Source organism: Podarcis muralis, chromosome 2, assembly GCF_964188315.1.
Source record: "Podarcis muralis chromosome 2, rPodMur119.hap1.1, whole genome shotgun sequence".
NCBI classification, from domain to species: domain Eukaryota; kingdom Metazoa; phylum Chordata; class Lepidosauria; order Squamata; family Lacertidae; genus Podarcis; species Podarcis muralis.
This window is the reverse complement of record NC_135656.1, coordinates 36,101,263-36,122,207: the sequence shown is the minus strand read 5'-3', so window position 1 is coordinate 36,122,207 and position 20,945 is coordinate 36,101,263. Positions and strand designations below refer to the sequence as shown.

The window sequence follows — 20,945 nt, the reverse complement described above, 5'->3', positions numbered from 1 at the left end:
GATGAGAACAGAAATTGTGCTCCGGTGGCACGGCGGCAGCTGGAGGCCCCATTGGCTAAAGTGGTGCTTCAGGTTAAGACCAGTTTCAGGTTAAGAACGGACCTCCAGAACGAATTAAGTACTTAACCTGAGGTACCACTGTAATAGTGAAGCATTATCTCCCCTCCCCGGGAACAATAAAATGAGCATGCAAGGCATTTCATTGTACTATTGAAGCCTTTTTTTACCTAGGGATCCATTAGCCACGCCATCCCCTGGACCTCGGAGGGAACAAAAGTACCAGGAAAGCAAAATCTTCTTTGGAGAAAAAGAGTTTTATTGAGATCTGAGCACAGAGTCAAGGTCTGTACTCAGAGACAGCCTGCTGGTTAGTTCCTAGAAATACTGGCTGTCCAGCAAGACACTTCAGCAGACTTTCTTATACCCCCAGACTTCCCCAATCGGCTAGCAAATATTGCTTGCTTAACACATTTTATTGCTTGCTAAACATTCCTGTCTTTCTGCTAAGCCAAGCACTCCCTTCGTATCTCTTCTTATTCTTGCATTACTAAGCAGAAGTAAAGTAGGAAACATCTTGCTAGTGGTTTTTTTGGTTAACAGCAGTTTTCTGGCTAGGCAGGAAGCGACCTTCTGACCTGTAGCTAGCATCAGCAGTTTCAAGTAGCTGGTTAGGCAGAAAACGACCTCCTGACCTGTCTGATTTAGACTTTTGCAAGCAACTGCAATTTTGGGCTGTTTTGACCATCCTAGCAGAGTGCAGGAATTTACTATGTGTAGATAATATTTGAGAGCAACAGAATAAAATATTGAGAGAAACCTTTCCCATCTCCCTTTACTCCGTCCTCTTCTTTTGAACAATCTATTACTTAGATTCGTTCTGGGGTAGGGGTCTATATTCTCTCATAAAAACAATCACACACAGATCCATTGTGCGAGACATCATCTTTTCCATCATATGTTGCAAGCATTGCATTAAGCAGGGTATACAGAAGCAGAAAAGCAATAGAAGCATTATTGGGCCTATTCTCCCCACAAATACGATACCGTTCATGCCAACAGAAATACGAGAGCATCCATATGACAAGGGCGGTACATATCACTCCTACCCACCAAACCCAATATCTCCATGGTTCCTCCCACCAATATTCAGGGGGTGTGCTCATTGTTGAAGAGCCCACTGATATTTGTGCCCGACTACCTGTTGAGCCTCAAGGATGAGAGCCCACCGGTGAGCTGATGCTCCCACTATGTGGGTCAATTTTTCTATTAGCCCTGTTGGGTGGATTGAACTCTCGTGCTGCCTCCCTAGTGACCAGAGCATATGGAAGCTGAAATCCTGGGGTGGCAATTCTTACTGGCACTTGTTTAGTAATTTCAATGCACACCTGGCTCAGGTTCCCACCCCTGCAATACTTGCATTAAGATAGGTTCCGTCCCATCTATCACCTGGGTTAAGAGTAGGACCTGGTCTATCAAATGAGGTTGGTACAGTGCTCTACCTTCCAGATAACAGTTGACTACCCTCCCACAACAGCAAGAGCGGTACAGAACTAGATAGATTTCGATCGTCTCTGCAGCTTCCCGTAAGAGCACTGTCCACGCATGCTGGTCAGTGGTGTGGGAGAGGAGCCACAACGGGACAGTGGGGTGTCTCAATACGGTAATCTCATCAAACCCCAGTTTCCAATAGCCAAGGAGCACGCCATCTCTTACCACCGGCAAGACGAACCAGTCGTAGCAGAGGCCAGCAGGCCAATAGGGTTGGTATGGTTCGGTAGGGTCAGGGCAATAAGACATAGAGCAAGTCAATAAAGAAAATAAGAGAGAAAAGAGTAAGTCTTTGTAACTGTCCTTGTGATGATTAGTCGCAGGATCTCGTTGCCCGTGGCCTAACGCTTTTTCCTGGTAGCGTCAGACACAAGGTGATGATCAACTTCAGAGGGTCAGCGGGATTTCTTTTGCAAGTCCAGACACCCTTCTTCAGATGCGTGTGATGTACCCAGGGGATCACCTCGACTACTTTCACTGCAGTTGGGGATGAGGGGGTCGCCAGACGCTGTCACTCAGAGGGACTGGTGAACCGGCTCAGCGAGACTGCCACGGGACTGCAGGTGTACGCTTGAGGGAATACCTGGAAAGAAAGCAAACACACACAACAAACACAGGGATTGCACTTGTTCTTGGGTGATGTGATTTCCCATCTGCCCAAACCGGCGGGGATGCCTCGGACGAAAGGGGTTGGCCTGCCATATAGAAGTTCAAAGGGTGATAGTTCTCAGTCTCTTGGTTGGCGCACAGGGCACATTTTGGGATATAGCAGCAGTTAGTTATAGCAGCAGTTAGTTGAGGTAGAATATTCTCCCAAGGTGCGCCTTAGCAGCTGGGCCTCCCAAATGGGTGGACTCGTGGTAATTCTTTACAATTGTGCTGGCCAGATGTTGGGGCACAAAAACACGGCTGTCCGGTCCTTCCTGGAGCGTTGCTCCTTCTTGGCTGGTCCACTGCTGTTCATCAAAGGTGTAACGTGGTTCCACATCGTCTGGAGTGAGTTCTGGTACCAATATCAAAAGTCCTGGTGGTGCCTCTAAATTGGCTGGAGAACAAATGTCTACGTTGGGGGCGCTGCCTGCGGGCGCCCCTCCCATCCAATTCTTTACCGTGCGTAGAGATATCAGCAAGGCGGTCGTCACTGGAGGGGATCTTCAGGATGCTGAGACACAGTCCAATCTGAAGCAGCTTTCTTATGTGGTGGACCCAAGGGGTGGTGCCAGCGACCTTCACAGCTGTGGGTGTGGAGAGCAGATGGGCCCTTTCAGCACGGCGGCAGTGGTGCCTGGGACCAGTCTCATCCACACCACGTCACCTGGCTCAAACTGGTCATGCAAGAAGTTCGGGCCTGGGTTGAGAGAGAAAATCTCGAGAGAGAGACTGTACATAATTGTTCAATTCCACATCTTGAGCAGGGATAGGTGAAAGCATGCACACATAAGGAACCGGTCTCCCAAACATCACTTCAAAAGGGTGACAAGTGAATACGTTTCAATGGGAGGCTACAGACTCTAAGCAAAGCCAAGGGCAACATGGACACCCAATTAGACCCTGTTTCTTGGGTCAATTGTTTTTTTTCAAAGTCCTGTTCATCCTTTCCTCTTTTCCAGAACTTTGGGGCCTATATGCGGTACCCACCATCTTCCTTCTTCACTGGCAACAGTGGGGTGTTTCACTGTGATTGGCATTGTTTCAAGATTCCATGTTGAAGCAATCGCTTCAAATGCACCCACACTCCTTCAGCTGCCTGTCGTGGGATGGGGTATTGGTTTTTATCTTCCGCCCATAGTCCAGGGTCAACATCATGAGGCAGGCTAACAGGGAGGATTCCCTCCTCTTCTTTTACCATCATCAAGCACCAATGGTCTCTCAGGGGCATTTCTAAAGAAAACTCTCCTGCTGGTCCAGTTGTCATCATTACTTCCCCCATTGGTTGGAAGGAAATCTGGGCTTGTAATTTTGTTAACAAGTCTTGGCCCAATAAAGGAATGGGACACTCTGGTATATACAAAAAATTGTGCTGGACTACTTGGCCACCTAGGCAGCAGGTAACAGACTGCAAAAACGGGGCCTTTTGTGATTTACCTGTGGCCCCAATTATATTAACCACTTGGTTTGTGGGTTTTGTTACAGGCACAGGTAAGACTGAGTGGGCAGCTCCCTTGTTCACCTTCTCCTACCTGTAATAAGGTAGCTAGGTTAAGGGCTGTGGTAACCTGAAACTTCAGGCGTGAATGTAATAACAGCATCTGGCACTTCCTCATTTTCGCTTGTGATAGGAAATAGGTGCCTTTCATGTCAAGTAAGGCTGGGACTGCATGTGGAGTCACACAGGTGGTGTCCTGTCCAAACGTGAATTTATCTGCCTTCGTGAGTAGGGTGGCCACTGCCACAATCGCTCTCATACAGGGGGGGGGGCAATCTCTGTTCTGTTGGGGTTAGCTTCTCTGACAAGTATGCGACGGGTTGCTGCCAATTTTTCAGTTTCTGGCATAAGACTCCCTTGGCTACCCCCTGGTCTTCATCTATGAACAGCGTAAAAGGCTTCTTGGGGTTTGGATGCCAAGCACTGGGGCTTGTTGTCACTTTGAGATCCTGAAAAGCCTGCTGCTGTTCCCTGCCCCATATAAAAGGATCCTTCTCTATTCCCTAGTTGACTCATGCAGGGGCCAAGCAATGCTTCTGTAATTAGTAGTGAGTCCAGGAGATATTGTTCATCATCATAAGTGGGATTATAGGTTTAAAAAAATCCCTTCAAACAATTTTACGATCTTTGCTGGATTCTCCTCAAAAGAGGGGTTCTGATTTCTCCAATTACAAACATCTGCACTTGAAAAGGGTATATGCTGGACCGTGTAGGTCTGTGGTGCCTCCGCTTGTTCAGCTGGGACAGGGGCTGGTGGATCATAAACCCTCTAAAGGGGCATTTCTCCAGTTGCCTGATCCTTCCTGGTTTTCTCATACTATCTGTGAGACATAACTCTCTTCGCCGCCTGTCCCCACTTACGTTGCCATCTCTTCCTCTTTTCAGGGGTGCAGCATTCTGCTGCCTCAACTAACAAGGGGCTTACATCCAACTTCTTCCTCAAATGGCTTTACAAACTCCTTTAGTCTCTTTTTCTGTCTTTCTGTCCACATTTTCTTTCCTTGATTCATATCATCTAGTGTCTTCCTAAACTCTTCGTTATCTTCCTCATCTTCCTCTTCTTCCGTCTCACTATCCTCCTTCGCAGGTCCTCCTCCCCCTACACCAGCACCTCCCTGTGCTTCTTGATCTTGGCCTGGGGGGGGGGTTTGGAGGGGCTGTTGGTGGAGTGTAAGGTGGTGGCTTAATCACTCCCCCTCCTCATCTTCTGGGTCTTCTAACACCAGAGGCTTCACTGTACAAATCCTGTTCTGTGTGTTGCTGTCACAGCAAGACTTTAGCCATGGTAGATTCTTTTTTTTTTTTTACATTGGTCTTCCATGTAGAGATATAGGGGATCTGGTCTGGGTGGACATTTAATATATTTTGCCACAGGGGGTTGATTTGCCACAGGGGGTTGATTAATTGCAAATCAAAGCCACGCAGTTCCCTGGGTTGGCAAGTCCACCTCACATAAAGTTTTGAGTCTCTGTTTTTTCAATTTGAATCATCACTCTTCGTGGCTGTTTTCCAGTTATTTAAAAAGCATTCCAGAGGAATACATTGGCTTGCTCCAGACCCTATTTTTTTTCAGATACTCCCCTCCTAACTGGGTTTTCAAAATTCTCTCACACTTCACATGCTACAGTTTGTCAGAAAATGCACAACCCTACAATCGCTCGGCCAAGGGGACACTAAGCCTTGGCCCTCATTCAACAATTCATCCACTGGAGTATCTGACACACAACATGTCAACAAAACACTCAATTCCCTCTGCCCCATTCCCTTTCCCAAACCTTTACCAATTCCTTTTCCTGGTGGCATTCTTACTGCCGGGCACTCTACTGCCAACTACCAGGTGAGGCTGATCAGGCCTCTGGCCCTTTCCCTCGGGCCCCTAGCCCTTTCCCTCGGGCCCCTAGCCCTTTCCTTCGGGCTTACCTTTCTCCGCTGCGGACCTGTCCCCTCGGCGCCGTTCTGTCCTCTTGTTCTCCCTCAACCAGATGTCTCCGCTCCAGGACGGTGTGGCAATTTCCCCCTACAAACTGGCAGGGTGTGCACCGGAAATGCGAACGCCGATTGGAGCTGTTCACCTTGGTTGAGCCTGGCCCTCCGGTCCGTATTTGGGGAGGGGGCTGATCCCGGCACGAGCCCCCAAAGAAATGAAGCCTTTTTTTACCTAGGGATCCATTAGCCACGCCATCCCCTGGACCTCGGAGGGAACAAAAGTACCAGGAAAGCAAAATCTTCTTTGGAGAAAAAGAGTTTTATTGAGATCTGAGCACAGAGTCAAGGTCTGTACTCAGAGACAGCCTGCTGGTTAGTTCCTAGAAATACTGGCTGTCCAGCAAGACACTTCAGCAGACTTTCTTATACCCCCAGACTTCCCCAATCGGCTAGCAAATATTGCTTGCTTAACACATTTTATTGCTTGCTAAACATTCCTGTCTTTCTGCTAAGCCAAGCACTCCCTTCGTATCTCTTCTTATTCTTGCATTACTAAGCAGAAGTAAAGTAGGAAACATCTTGCTAGTGGTTTTTTTGGTTAACAGCAGTTTTCTGGCTAGGCAGGAAGCGACCTTCTGACCTGTAGCTAGCATCAGCAGTTTCAAGTAGCTGGTTAGGCAGAAAACGACCTCCTGACCTGTCTGATTTAGACTTTTGCAAGCAACTGCAATTTTGGGCTGTTTTGACCATCCTAGCAGAGTGCAGGAATTTACTATGTGTAGATAATATTTGAGAGCAACAGAATAAAATATTGAGAGAAACCTTTCCCATCTCCCTTTACTATAATATGGGTGAGTAACTGCTAGGCTTTAAAGGAAGTCTAGCATGGGTCTGAGAGGTTTTTCACTTGCCCCACCCCCCTGTTTTCCACAGGAAATCTGCTTTTTACTGTTGAATCAAGACAGACATCGTTCTGCAGAAAACCTGGATGATGTTTGCTGTGATTCAATGGTAAACTGCGGGTTTTCCATGGGGAAAGAGGAGGGACAAGAAGAAGTGTGGATGAGTCCAAAGTAAAAAAAGACAGCAAGGCAATAAGGTGTTGCTTGTTCTTACAGTTATATAAGAATGGCAAGGATGCCTTGAATGCACACGGACATTGTCACACAAGCAGGAGATACCAAAATAGTGTTTCTGCGTTTCTGCATCTACTACATCAGTTGGGTTATTATGTCTTGAATAACAATCCTGTCATTCCTTATTCACAGCCAAAGCCAGATTAAGGCTGCAGTCCTGTCTGCACTTACTTGGAAGTAAACAGCACTCAACACAGTAGGACTTACTTCTGAGTTCACATGTTACACGGTTATGCTACAAAGATGTGTGCAAAGCAGTAATACCTTGTGGAGAATGTACAGAACAACGGGCTTTTTTTCTCTATGGAGATAAAGAACCCTTGGTTCTCTCTACCTTTGCCCCAAAATATTTTTGCTTCAGTCCCACCCAGGAGAAAAGGCATATTAATATTAATAATAAATAAGTCATACTGTGTTGAGTGTTGAATTTTAATCTGTAATTTTAGTTTATAATATATATATTAGCGGTTGTTTTTATTCATATATTTATTATTTTTTTAAAAGCACACCTTAATTTAACCTTGACCTTAATTAACTATTTTAATGACACACACATACACACAGGGTTTTATTTACAGTTGAGTGGCATACAAGTACAAGTCGTTTTATTATGGTCAATGACCAGTGCCAAGGCAAAAACACCAATTACAAAATTTGAAAGCTCTAAACAAGATAAAATGATAAAAAATCGCATATACATGAAAAGCAGTTCTGGGGGGGCATTTATCTGTCGGAAAGGAAACCCTTCTTACTCATTATATATTATGTTAATCCTGGGTGCTGAACGTTATATGTTGTATTTTGACTGCTGCTATCCTTTTTGCTTTAAAAGAGAGGCAATAATCCAAGAATATGATAAGAAAGTCGCAAATGATATAGGGCTCGTCCACACTGGAATTTACAGCGGTACCTCTGTTTGCGAATGGGATCCATTTTGGAGGCCCGTTCGCAACCTGAAAAGAATGCAACCCACGTCTGCGCGGGTCGTGATTCGCTGCTTCTGCGCATGCGCGTGACGTCATTTTGCACATCTGCACGTATGCGAGCGGCAAAACCCGGAAGTAACCCTTTCTGGTACTCCCGGGTCGCCGTGGGACGCAACCTGAAAAAGCTCAACCTGAAGCAAACGTAACATGAGGTATGACTTTACTGTGTATTTGCAGCTATTTGCATTCCCATTTAATTTGTGTAGTCCACATGACTTTACTCTCAAACAACACCAATCTCAATGCTTTTCCCTGTCAATTTGGGTTTACACGATACAAGGATAATCTGATAAATTGCACAAAATTGGGCTCCAAACCACTCCTCTCAGGGTCGCAGACAATTCATTTCTGTGTTTTGAGGTTAGCCTTTTCTACCTAGCTATTTGTTTCACACGAGAATAGGAATCTTAACTCTCTTTGCATGCAAATCTGGAACCTACCAAAAATCCTCATCGACATTCATACAAATATTGATCTGGATGGATAAAGTAGCAGGGAAGAAAGGTTGTTTACTGTAATTATATCTCTAGCAGCAAAACAGGCAACAGAAGGACAAATGTTTGACAGAATGTCCTTCCAGCAGATTAACTAAGAGTGTGGGGACTGTTCCACTTGCATTAACTTTTGTCCACTGAAAGCGCCTCAAGTGACCTAAGTTCGGCTGACCTTGCAGACTGACACTGAGTGCATGGAAACATGGTGCTTGCTTCCAAGGCATCATCTAATGGAAGTGTGAAGTGTTTCCACTGACCTGGGTTGCTTCAAGTGCAGCTCAAGTCAGAAGGAACCATACCATCAATCTGGTTGGAATTCACTGATCTCATCCCCTTTTGCTAGTACAGAAACAAACTGGCTTTCATAGTTATGCTATCAAGGATGCATTATAGACTAAAATGCTCGGAAGGGTTTTGCACACTCAGAAAACGCTTCCGCAAATTAGTGGACTTGTTCTGTGATGGGAAAATGCACTGGAAAGTTTGTGTTGATGCAACATCTTATAACCTCTCTACAAACAAATCAGGCTGAATGCTCAATAACTGGTCGACATCATCTAACCGCCCTGCAAACTTTGTGCAAACAAATCAGGATGAATGCTGAACAAAAGGGTCATCCGAAGGCAACCTTGAAAATTTAGATCCCGTGTCTAGATTGCAAAGTAGCGGTCATATAGTGAGCATTCGTCAGTGTCGTATCCCTGGAAGGAAATGGTTCTCTTAGAGGAGCTTGGGCATAGCAGGGAGCAGCTGCAGGAAGAGGAAGAGGAAGAAAAAGGCAGCTTTACCATTTCAGCCTGACAAGGGCAGTGAGAGGCCAGTGCTGGCTTGCATAAAATAGTCTAGTGAGCTGAAGGACATTGAGCCAGAATAGGGCATGCGCTCCAATTCAGAACGATATGGAAGTCTGTGATAAATGAAGCAATGATATCTGGAAGTGCTCTCTTCTCTCTGAGGCAAAGAGCCAGAAATTCCTAACTTAAGTCATTAACACCATGACTGATTTCAGCCAGCAGTTCTGAGGGAATATTTATGAGAGAGTTTGCCTCTCCCAGTTCAGACAAAAATATGGAGCATGCAGTCTTCAGGGTATTTATGAAGGTTCTACTGATTTTCTTGAGGGAAGTAAATGCCATCTTTTAATTCTAATTTCTAGTCCTCAGGAGATTATTAAAGTAAATTTGACAACCGAATGATAGCTGTTTCATAAGCTGTTTTTATTTTTATTTCAAACAGTTTATGAAGAGGAAAATCTGTATTTGGGTGGTATGTCACTGCAGGTGGCAGGTGGGTTCACATGCCTGAGTGCTCCTTCATCAAAAATTTGTTGAGAACAAGGCTACCAGTGGCTACCAGTCATGATGTCCTTGTATTGCCTCCAGAATCAGAAGCAGCATGTCTCTGAATACCTGTTGCTGGGGTCTGGAGTCCTGTTGTCTTGCCCAGAGGCTTTCTATAGACCTCTTGTTGGCCACTGTGAGAAACAGGATGCTAAGACTAGATAGGCCCTTGGTCTGCCTCCAGCACAGCTCTTCCTATGTTCTTAACAACACAGATTTATCATCTCATTTCTATTCAAATTATAGTAATTATTTCTAAATTTGCACATTAGCAAATGCAAATTTTATGCAAATCTCTGTCCTTCTTTGTCCTTTTTTTGGGGGGGGGGGGCAGTGCATATATTCTATTTATGCAAATCTCTGTCCTCCCTCTTTTTCTGGCAAAGCCTTTCTTCTATTTTGGCAATGTGTAAGTGACCATCACAGCAAACAGAATACTGATGCAGAAGACCTCGCGTTGCCATTTTTATATTCCTGTATATGAAAAAGAATGAAAAGCTGTGTTCAACTGTCCATTCCCCCAGGTTCTGAAGGTGATCTGTTGGATGAGAGCTGTTGTTTCAGCAAGGAAGCAGCTCACGAGTGGGAAGTGGAGGCTCCACCCCTTCCTGGCTCTTAGCCGGGCCCTTATCCAGACAAGTGATTCCTTTCTTCCTCCTGAGTAGCTTCACATTCAGCTAGTGGGGCACTTTGGTGTTGGTGCTGAAGCTTCTGCTTGGCTCCTCATCACCTCTGCTCCTGTGACTATGGGAGAGATGGTGGGACATGTCCAGGAACCCTGGCAGCTGGTATGGGAACCTTCAATGTTAGGGCAGGGATATCTGGGTCCATTGGCTGTTCAGAGTCACTGGCAGTGTGGAGATAGTCCTGCTCCCCTTGCTCATTCTCTGAGAAAACCTGAACCCTGACAGCAAGCCATCTGGAATTCTAAACATCTTGGCTTAGCTAATGATGGACTCCAGTGCAAATAGGGACTGTCCTTTTCTAGGGTTCTCTGCCACCAGTTAAAAGGCAGAGTTGCAATCTTCAGACGCAATAACAACTCCTGTACCTCCTTCAAAGACTATCCATTCCAGGCTTATATCAAGAGAATCCATAAAGAACTAAGAGAAGGGCAAAGGATCCCAGCCCAAAACATTATGGGGATTTAGTTGGGAATCTCAGTGTGCTTCTGAACCAACGCCATGTTCTCATGGAATATTTGTTTGCACTGCTGAGATGTTTCCAAGAAAAACTGTGGAGTGAAAACCTGTTATAATTCCATCCAAACTCACAGCAGGGATAGAAGGGTTTGAAACAACGGGATATCAAGGATCTCTGCAGGCTCCCTCAAATGTTCACACACTAAGTTTATCTTGACATGTAGGACCTCCAAGACATTTCATCCATCACCCGGGAAGTTATTGACATGTTAAGTTTTAAGTAAAGAGAATATTGAGTGTTGCCAGAAGACCCCTGTAGCTTTTCAGCAGGGTTCCAGAATCCAAGAGTAGCTGAGATTTGGGTACCCATTAGATGTGAGACCCAGCTGTATTTCAGGGGAACAACTGTGTAGGTCTTTCCCATGGAATTAGCAAGGCACTAGAAGGAGGGAGCTGGTTTTGTGGGAAAGACCTACCCAATGGGCCCCACGACCAAGTCATTTGAACATTCTTTACGGTATTTACAATTCCAGTTATTTATTAATCGCTTTTCAGGCCGAGCCCTCACAAAGCCATATGCAGAACAACAGAACCTCAGGCAGTGTATGGAACATGGAGTAGATACAGGCAAGAGAGGTACTGAATTAGATCGCCAACATTCTTTAAGGAAATAAGAAAATTGTAAGTTTTTAATACCTTCTTGAATGACAGAACAAATGTGAACTGGAAGAGTTCCACAATTACTGGGCCACTAATGAAAAGACCCTGCCCCATGTGTTTACCAGCCTAACTGACTATACTGGTGGACACACAAGCAGGGCCACAGATGAGGTTCTTAGATTATGGGCAGGTAATATGGCTGCAGGTGTTCCCTTGGGTAATCCAGTACCAAACCATTTAGGGCCTCCAAGGCTTGTGTAAGCATTCTGATATAGCCAAATGCAACTAGCACAAAACTGGTATCATGGGTTCAGACCTTCTGCCGTCTGTTAGCATCCTGGTTGCTGTACCAGTTGAAGTTTCTGAGATGGCTTCAAAGCAAGGCAAAGTCCATTTCAGTAGTACGGTTTAGCCAGTTTATTTGTGGATAGGCAGCTCCCACATGAGAGCACTGAAATTAAACTTAGGAATTCATCACAGCTGACAAGTCAGGCACACATAGCAACAACAACATTATCTGTTACTACCTAAACTTGGTGCCTGAGAGACGTCAAGGTCAAGGAATCTCAAAAATTAGGCACATTGGCATCAGAATTAGATAAATAGTCAGGTGGAGAAAAATAATTATAAGCCTGTCAGACTTGACCATTTTGTTTTTTTCTGTTTCTGGCCAAGTTGCTACAGCAAATTCTAGCCTTCAAAAACACATTATAAAAAAATGATAATACTGGTTTATTACTTTACAGACTTAATTGTTACTAAATAGAATCCAGATGTCTACAGCTGCCATCCCTTGTGTATCAACCTAATAAGCAAAACACATGCCACTAGGATACCACTAAGATAAAACATATGCATGTACAAAAACATGTTTGTAAATATTACATTATCAAAATTAAAATTGGGGTTTATATATTTATATAGATATAAAAAAAGATGGTGAAAATTAAGGGCTGTCCTCTTTTCTGTTCTCCTCCCTTTCCAAAGCTGTCTGAAAGACTTATGACTTATTCACAGATTTATCAAGAAAACACAAAAGTCAAACTGAAAAATTGGAATGCATTTTTTAAAAAACCCCAATGGAATTAAAAGTAGGGGGGAAGAGCAGAAACGACGAAAAAACCTTGGCTCAAGTTGTGGTACTCCCTTAGCACACACAGAGAGAGACAGCTGCTCCATGTTTCATACAGGTCTAATATCTGGATCCTAAGCCTTTTCTCTCACTCTTTCTCATATCATAAGCAACAGACATTTCAAAATGAAAATTCTTGGAAACCAGATTCCATTTATCTCTTCTGTTTCACTCTGTGCTCAGTAGATAAGTCACAGATTGCATCATGCCATGTTTACTCTGCTTAATGCCTTGCATAGTTCTCGTGGCGTGAATCTAACACACTTTGACTTGAACTAATTGGATTGTCCAAGAACCCATAGGCTGTGATTACTCAAGCAAATTACTGCACTCGGGAGGCTAGAGAACACTTTCTTTAGTGTTTTAACGGTGCAAAACAAAGTTGGGTTTTCGTTCATTCAGTTCAGCCATGACCAAGGTAGGAACCATGCGCATATAATCCTAGCTAAATTGGAAATTGTAATTGCGGGATATCTTGGGGAGAAGAAAAGGCTAATGAGTAAACCCTACATGAATCTGGAGTGGACAGTCGGACGGTGCCTTGTATGCCTCTTTCCAGCAATTCCGGCAGCCAAGCTGGTGCCAAATGTATTGCTCTGCTTTCCTTTGGACCACATTGGTGAAGCTGGGGGGGGGTGGTGGTCTTGCCATCTGGGCAGCCCAGAACCTCTATACACACTGCCCAGGCTTGCATCCCAGAGAGATCACTTCAGTGCAGCTAATGCAGCAAAAATAACATGTGAGTCAGCAATTATGAGTTACCGATCTCTGCAGCCACAGCGGGTGCTGTGATTCTCCACCAGTTTGGTTTCGCCCTCAGAGGCAGCTCCATTGTCTCTCGAGACAGATGGATTCCAACTCTTTGAATTCTCAAATATTTTCCATATATTCCCCACATGTTTCCTGTGTGTCTTTGATGCCCAAAGAGATCTGATCTCAATCTTTGAAATTGACGGTTGACATATGGCAGCATTAGATGAGATGAGAGAAGATTTAGTATTTGGCAGCTCTTATAGAATGGTATGTCATAACGGGTTTTAAAACTCTCAGCAGCACTTTCTGCCCCAACTCATCTGCCAACGACTTTCTATGCATCCCTTATAAAACCTCGGCCACTCTTATCAGATTTTATAACAAATTCTAGGGAGTTCACGATTCACAAATTGGTCAACAAGTCACCGCTTGTTCCCTGATAAGTTGGTCGACTATTGATGGGCACTAGGTACTAGAATCATATTCAACATCTGCCCTTGATATAAGCTTTCGTGTACATGCACACAAAAGCTTATACCAAGAACAAACTTAGTTGGTCTCTAAGGTGCTACTGGACTATTTATGCATTTATTTATTTAGACCGTGTCGGACCAACACAGCTACCTACCTGAATCTAGAACATCTGCCCTGGTTACTGTTTTATTTCTGAGCCCAACTCAAAATACTGATTTTGATCCATTCACTGAGATATGCAGACAACAATTTCACTAGGTTGTCTTCTTCAAAGTGCAATACTTTTTCAGCAAAAGCCTCTGGACTCTGTCATGTCCTTGTCCGTATTATTATTATTATTATTATTATTATTATTATTATTATATGTTTTTCTTTCACCAGACCTTCGGAGATTAGGAGTTTTAAGGATATGGCTTGTTCTGCTTTTTTTCTTTTTCCTTGTGTGGCTTGATTTGCTTTTACATCTACTTTTATTTATGTTTTTCAGATATGTAATAATTGATACTGTACAATGTACACTTTTTGAAAACTGTCCAAGCTTAAAAAGTGATACATAGATTTAGTAAGTAAACAAAACACCTAAACAAACAACTACAATTTTAATTTTAGAGTTAAAATGCCAAAAAGTCTGGTACCCCATGAAACTGCTATCAGACAATGCCTGCATTTATTAATTACAGAGCATTTTAATTGTGCAAAGTGCTTAACAATCCGTGTTGCTGAAAATTATAAGCAGATCCCCATTATAGCTTTCCCCTTCTTGATCTTCAGAGATGAATATTGATCACTCATCATGAATTTACGAATGGAAAAGGTGGCTTCCAAATCAGCTTTCAGTCAGAACTGTCACCTCTGAACAGGTGTTCAGTGCTGTGACTCAGTTCCAACAATGCAACTAAAATTAATTGCTGAGACAAATTACTTAGCTGAGACATTTCCTCAAAACATCACCTGTACTGAGATGCTGAAGTATCTTACTTTGTTAGAAATAAGTAGTTAAATAGGTAATCGACTTTTTAAAGAACCCTGCATACGCATACACAAACTGTGATTGTTGACAGCCATCAGGATTGCTAATTTCCAGGCTCTGTCTGGCATCCATTGAAAGAGGCTGTCATTATTGCTTTGCATGGGTTTTCAAAACCCTGTTCCTTTGGTTGGGATATTTTCACACATTGCAGCTGCTTTTAAACAAACAATGAAAAGGTTGGCAGCATTAAAAAATATTAGTAATGTGTTTCCCCCCCTCCCCCTCATTTGTTTGCTCTTGTTTGAGGGCTGTTTGCTGCATGACCAATGGTTTCTTTAGTGCCATTTTTACACAATCCCAGCCAGTCAGGGTTCATGGAGTTGATGTAATGATGTCATAACACCCCCACACCCCCAAAATGCATGGCAGCCAATGCTTCCTGCACTGACATGTAGCTAGCCAGGAGTAAAGATAAAGGGACCCCTGACCATTAGGTCCAGCTGTGACCGACTCTGGGGTTGTGGTGCTCATCTCGCTTTATTGGCCGAGGGAGCCAGCGTACAGCTTCCGGGTCATGTGGCAAGCATGACTAAGGCGCTTCTGGTGAACCAGAGCAGCACATGGAAACGCCGTTTACCTTCCCACCAGAGTTATCTACTTGCACTTTGACGTGCTTTTGAACTGCTAGGTTGGCAGGAGCAGGGACCGGGCAACAGGAGCTCACCCCGTCACAGGGATTCGAACCGCCGGCCTTCTGATCGGCAAGTCCTAGGCTCTGTGATTTAACTCACAGCTCCACCCGCATCCCTCTAGCCAGACAATCAGACTTTTAGAAGACATCTGAAGGCAGCCCTTTTTAGGGAAGTTTTTAATGTTTGATATTTTATCATGTTTTTAATATTCTGTTGAGAGCCACCCACAGGGCAGGGTATAAATAAATAGATTATTATTATTATTATTATTATTATTATTATTATTATTAACCTCTCATATCCATGCCTACAAAGCAGATATAATCAAAAGTGTGGCTGAGCCCTGAATGTCATAGCAATGTATTAAATAATCCCAATTGAATGAAAAGCCATTAAAAAAATTAGAAAAATGAGAACATGCCAATCATCCCAATATCTTTCTGTGTATTGGGCAAGGTGGGAAATACTGATATTAGATTATATTTCTGAAAAACAAAAGGCTGTAGACTTAGCTGGAGATCCAGGGAAAGGAGTCAGATTATACTTTGTAGCCCCTCTGGGGTTATGGTCTTGTGGTTCAGTCCTCACCTAACGAGGATGACTCCTCTGATGCTCGTAGAACTCCTTGCATCAAGCTGTAATCTAATTTTGTGGTTTCAAAATTAGCCTCTGCCCCTCCCAGCTCGACTAGACAAGTCATGGCAACTGCCATCTGTTTTCACATGTTATTCATCAGCACCTCAGCTGAAAAAGAAAAGAAAAGAAAGAAAATAGAAAAAGGAACCCGATTCACCTTTCCTTGCGCCTTGTCCCTTGCAGAAGGGCACTGGGAAGACATGAAAAAGAGGCCTCAGAATGTCAGAGATGGATTTTGTAGGCAGTAACAGATGGGCATGCAAGCAATGTATGTCTCAAAATTCCAAGTTAGTACCAGAGAAATCCCTGTGGAACAAAGATCAGAGGAACAGCGAATGCAAGGAGTGGGAATCAGCCCTAGTGCAGCTCACTCACACCCCAGGCTTTACCCATTTGTAGACAAGACTTGGGAGTGTTCAGAAAGGGAGCCAAGTGCAAATATGCACTAGGAGTTTTGTCACCATCCCGTTTCCCCTTTCAGAGGAATGAGGCTCTTTCCTGCTTCTCCAGAGGTTGCTGTAAAGATCCTGTTTTCCATCTTGTTCCTTTCTTTGGTCAAAATGGTCAGAAACGCGTGTTGAATCTCTTTCCCCCATGAGGAAGTGTTAGCAACATTTGGGCCTTTATAATTTAGGAAGGGGAAGCTAGATATTGATAAAAGAGACAAATCCGCCCCCATCTCTCATTATACTAGAACCCAAACAAAGCTGAATGTTGTAAGATTCGAGACAGACACTAGATAGTACTTCTTTCCCCAGCACACAGTTAAACTATGGAACTCATTCCTACGGGAGGCTGTGATGTCCACCAGTTTGGGTGGCCTTAAAAAGGAATTTAGAGAAATTCATGGAGGAGAATGCTATCAATGGCAACTAGTCATGATGGCTGTGTACTGCTTTGAGGTTGTTGCTGTTTCACAATCAAGCGGTATATGGGTTTTTTATATATAAAAAAATCTATCAGAAATAAATACGTCCAGTATAGAAAGCAATATGATACAGTCATGGGAACAGAGCTCTGAAGTAGATGAGCCTTTGGTCTGGTCCAGCAAAACTTCCTGTGTTCTTAGGATTGTTACGGATGAACTTGAAGGCAGCATGAGGTGTATGGCCATTTTGACCCGTTTGCGTGTGAAGACCCCCAAACCCCCTCCAAAATAAATCACACAGGGAACAGAATATTTGTTTAAGATTTTTGGCATTAATTTGGCCACAACTTTATTGTTTACAGCATGTGAGTGGTTGCTTAGGCATTGGTTCGGACTACCTGAACCTGCACTGGCAGGAAGAGAAGAAGAAGAAGAGTTTGGATTTGATATCCCGCCTTTCACTCCTTTTAAGGAGTCTCAAAGCGGCTAACATTCTCCTTTCCCTTCCTCCCCCACAACAAACACTCTGTGAGGTGAGTGGGGCTGAGAGACTTCAGAGAAGTGTGACTAGCCCAAGGTCACCCAGCAGCTGCATGTGGAGGAGCGGAGACGCGAACCCGGTTCCCCAGATTACGAGACTACTGCTCTTAACCACTACACCACACTAGGCTCTCAGGACTGACAACTGGAACCTCCAGAGGTCAGTAAGGGAAAACATACTGGGGGAGCACAGAGGCGGATTTCCGCCTCTTAGTTCACCCCAGATGTTCCCAGGAACTCTGGCATGGCCCTACCCCTGAGAGGGGATCAGACAGAGCAAATTGAGCCCCTGGATTCCTTTAACGGAATTCCCTAGCAGCAGCAACAAAATTGAGGGGCAGGCACAGCCAATCCATAATCCCCTCCACCAAAGAATGAACCAATGCCTAACCGCCAACCTTACAAAGTTATGGCGATTTGCTACACGGTAGGCAAAAACCAAATGGCACCAGCCAATCAGCCAAGTGGCAGAATTCCTACCGGGCCCCTGCTCCAAAAACAGACGACCCCTAGACAGGCATAGCAAGGTCAAAAACACAACCTAAAATTATAGGGAGGGAGGGTCGGAGATCCACTGCACGATGCGAAAGATGAAGTGCTTCGCCACATGCAGCCCCTTAAATAGCCCCTTATGTGCCAATCAAAACCCAACCGACAGAAATCTGCCCCAGTAACAAAGGGGCGACCAATGAGGCAAGGAGGTCGTGCAAACGGGCCCACCCCAGGAACAAGAAGGCAGTTTGGTGATCTCACTGCAACACGTGGCTCTCCATGATTTGGAGGACACGATTTCTCAAGTCAGTGACTCTATAACCTTAAGTTGGGCATAGGCAAACTCAGCCCTCCAGATGTTTTGGGACTACAACTTCCATCATCCCTAGCTAACAGGACCAGTGGTCAGGGATGATGGGAGTTGTAATCCCAAAACATCTGGAGGGCCGAGTTTGCCTATGCCTGCCTTAAGTGTTAGTCTCTAGGATGAAGGTAGCTTTTGGTCAAGAGTTCTCTGCTATGTCCCCAAAGCACTCCAGTCATTCCTATCTTATCCAGATAGGATCTGAGCTCCTGTTACATTCCTTCAGCAGCAGAATTCCCTCCGTATTATTATTACTTTTTTTGCAAGGAGAGGAGATTTAGTGGCTCAAAGGAATTCAAAAGTGATCGCTTGTTTTGTTCTCCTTCCCCATGTGTCCCCGATCTTGTCTTCTGCAAATGCAATAACAGATTGTACAGCCAAAACAAGTGAGTGAGTCAACAACAACATCTTGAAGGAACCATCAGGGAAGCTTAAAAAGCTGTGTAGCATTAGTAACTATCCAGTTAAACCTGATTTCTCACTTATCCCTGTAAGGCTGTGGGGGGGGGGAGCGTTTCCATACATGAATGTGCTTAATATGCAGACACAATCCTTGGGGTCCTCACCACATCCTGTGTATAGTTTCAACACAAAGAGGAAGCAGATTAACATCAAAAGCTCTCCCGAATGGCTGTGGCCAGCAGGACTTTTGTATGGATGGGAACAAGAAGGCTCCAGGGAGCCTGTATTAGCAATTTGAAAATTGTTCTCATATAAAGCCCTGGTTTGAATCCAGCTAGGATCAGGTCAATTCGCATCACATGTTTTCATGAGGTTATCATCTCCGCCACAAAATTCTGCATCCCAGGCATATTCTGCCCACACATGACATCCTGCCTATTGGCTAGCAATGCTGCATGTACTAGTGCGCATCACCACATCCCCCAAAGCTGCTAACCACAGAGAGTGGGCTGAAGAGGATTCACAGACAAGGAATGTGCATCCATGCTCTGGATTGGTAAAGCCAATCATCCGAAAGCTAAGCTGGTGATTGACTAGTGATCAATAAATGGAGAAGGCGTAAAGTGGGCCTCCTTAAGTGACAGGGAATAAAACAGGCATAATAATAATGATGATTATAATTAATAATGATAATAATAATCTATTATTTATACCCCGCCCATCTGGCTGGGCTTCCCTAGCCACTCTGGGCGGCTTCCAAAAAAATATTAAAATACTGTAATACATCAAACATTAAAAGCATGTCCAAAGTCCGTCTCGGGGGCCTAATCTGGCCCGCTTGTCGATCTAAAATCCGGCCCCCATGGGCAGTATATGTCCTGGGGTAAAATCCTAAAAAAACAACAACTCAGCAACTTCAAACCTAAAAAAGCTGAACAATTTTGGTCGGCCCTTCACCTCATCAAATCTGGCCCTCTTTGAAAAAAGTTTGGTCACCCCTGGAATAAAAGATCAGGGTGATGCATTCCTTACTGAGCTCTTCTGTTTCATTTTTTGCGTAGGTTGTAGTTCATTCCATTCCACCCACTCCCTCCAAAGCACTTTTATGTTGTCGTGTTGGTCTGGAGGACTGTTATTGATTTACTGTCCAAGGGCAGCTTGCCATTTCTGATGGGCTCTTTGCTTTAAAAACCAAACCTATAGAAGCCCATATATATGCAGGCACTCTCTATTTTTTTCTCTTTTTCTGCGCTACCCTGTCATGAGACAAGAGCAAGTATGGTCATCCAAGTCGTCAGTCTTGGTTGGAAACACATATGGTTCACAAAAATATCTAATTATTAGGCACAGCATTTTGGAATTTGGACCGGTGCCTGATATTCATAACTCCTACAACACTTTTAGATTGATTGATTGATTGATTGATTGATTGATTGATTGATTGATTGATTTACCAGCACTTCGTTTAATAAAACAAACCCAGTTTGCATTTACACTGTTTATTGGGATTAGGGGGATTTGTAGACCATCTTATCCAATGGATAGCTTTATGCAAGAGGTCCTAAGCTAGGGCATCCCCAAGAGATGGCTTGGGTTATGGGGTTATGGGATGGGATATAAACATGTCCCTGTGCCGTCATGGGCAAATCATATGCAAATGACCATGAATGAAAAAGAAATCCTGTGGGGCCCTAAGATAGTTGTGTTTTTAATCATCTTTCCTCAGTCAAGTACAGCATAAGCTGAGAACTCCGATTAAAGTGAAGAAGAAATAGTTAACCTATTGCATACCCTCCAACATTTCTCTGATGAAAATAGGGACGTCCTATTCAACAACAACAAGAACAATAGCTTTATTATTTATACCCCTCCCATCTTACTAGGTTGCCCCAGCCACTCTGGGTGGCTTCCAACATATATAAAAATATAATAAAACATTTTTTTAAAACTTCCCTGTACAGGGCTGACTTCAAATGTCTTATAAAGTTGGTATAGTTACTTATCTCCTTGGCTTGGGCATAACTCCATACCCTCCAACATTTCTCTGATGAAAATAGGGACGTCCTACCAGATTTTTAGAAGAAATCTGAAGGCAGCTGTGTTTAGGGAAGCTTTTAATGTTTAATAGACTATTGTATTTTAAAATTCTGTTGGAAGCAGCCCAGAGTGGCTGGGGAAACCCAGCCAAATGGGTGGGATATAAATAATAAATTATTATTATTATTATTATTATTATTATTATTA

The 20,945-nt window shown here is 43.9% G+C and overlaps 1 protein-coding gene and 1 long non-coding RNA gene across 3 annotated transcripts in view; one reads left to right on the top strand and one right to left on the bottom strand.

Moving 5' to 3' along the window:
* The window catches only part of CYGB (cytoglobin), a 56,208-nt gene that overhangs the window by 27,834 nt on the left and 7,429 nt on the right, over positions 1–20,945 (top strand). The window lies entirely within an intron of this gene.
* On the bottom strand, positions 758–6,140 carry LOC144326932 (uncharacterized). The gene is made up of 2 exons (XR_013391835.1): positions 5,615–6,140; positions 758–2,131 (listed from the first exon to the last, which is right to left on the bottom strand). It is a non-coding gene; the product is annotated as an uncharacterized LOC144326932 (long non-coding RNA).